The sequence below is a fragment of the Phodopus roborovskii genome, unplaced genomic scaffold (genome assembly GCF_943737965.1).
Source record: "Phodopus roborovskii unplaced genomic scaffold, PHOROB, whole genome shotgun sequence".
In the NCBI taxonomy this organism is placed as follows: Eukaryota; Metazoa; Chordata; class Mammalia; order Rodentia; family Cricetidae; genus Phodopus; species Phodopus roborovskii.
In genome coordinates, this window is record NW_026126416.1 from 27,341,750 (window position 1) to 27,343,175 (window position 1,426).

At 40.2% G+C, this 1,426-nt stretch overlaps 1 pseudogene; it reads left to right on the forward strand.

The window, feature by feature from the left end:
- Positions 1-668: 668 nt before the first annotated feature.
- Positions 669-1,106, forward strand: LOC127221225 (60S ribosomal protein L27a-like; annotated as a pseudogene).
- The last annotated feature ends 320 nt before the right edge of the window (positions 1,107-1,426 follow it).

Consider the following 1,426-nt stretch of genomic DNA (forward strand, 5'->3'; position numbering starts at 1 on the left):
TTAATCTTGCCAGATATGGTCTCCATTTAATGGAGTAGGCTAGTGTTCTATGAATTCAAGAATTATGTATGAGTACAATAAGTATATCAATAAAAATAAAATGTGAGCTAGTGAGTAGCAGATAAAGGTGCTTGTCCCTAAGCCTGATAAATTCCATGCCTGGGACCCATTTGCAGGAGGGAAAGAACTGACTCCTGCAAATTGTCCTTTGACCCCTTCACAAGCAAATGTTTAAAAAAAATCATTAAAGAAAACATATTAAAGTACTATAGAGAAATGAAATAGAAGATTTTATTATTGATGCCACAAATTAAAAGCATTATGAGTTCTACAAACAATTACATGACAACACATTGGAGAGCATAGAAGTGGCTAATGTTATAGAACATACAGTCAGTCATTAGACAATTACAAGGAACTAGAAACAGATCTATAACTGATAAAGAGACTTAATGAAAAAACCATACCTTCTCCAGCTCCTATATTCTTTCCACCTCTTCTTCTTGTGATGCTTTCTGTCAGATAGAGTAACAAGGATGTGCTGCCTGGAGCTGAGTACTCAATAACCATGCATTTTAAGCATTCTGACCAGTTGCGAGTCTCTGTGTTAACCACTGCCTACCATAAAAAAGAGAATATTTGCTCCCTCTTTCCTTTCTGCCGCCACCATGCCATCCAGACTGAGGAAGACCCGGGGCCACGTGAGCCATGGCCAGGGTCACATTGGTAAACACCGCAAGCACCCAGGAGGCCGCAGGAATGCTGGAAGCATGCATCACCACAGGATCAACTTCGACAAATACCATCCAGGTTACTTTGGGAAAGTTGGTATGCGGCATTACCACTTAAAGAGGAACCAGAGCTTCTGCCCAACAGTCAACCTGGATAAGTTATGGACACTGGTCAGTGAGCAGACTAGGGTCAATGCTGCCAAGAACAAGACTGGAGCTGCTCCCATCATTGATGTTGTGCAATAGGGCTACTACAAAGTTCTGGGGAAGGGGAAGCTCCCTAAACAACCTGTCATCGTGAAAGACAAATTTTTCAGCAGAAGAGCTGAAGAGAAGATAAAGGGTGTTGGAAGTGCTTGTGTCCTGGTGGCTTGAACCACACAGGGAGGTTAATTAAATGCTAACATTTTCCAAGTGAAAAAAAAAGAGAGAGAGAATATTCTCTAAGCAAGGGTGAGAACAGCATTAATATAGAAGTATAAACATAAATATTTAGATATTTTTTTGCCAGCATGCTCCATTTAACAAAACAAAACAATAATAGTAGATTCCTTCTTAGGACGTAGACCATCCCAGCCACCACATCCCAAATTCATGTCTTTTTAAAAATATAATATACTAAGTCCAGTTAGTGCTGGCCATATGTGCATGAGTGTGAGGCCATTCACTGAGAATTCTACCGGTAATCACATCAT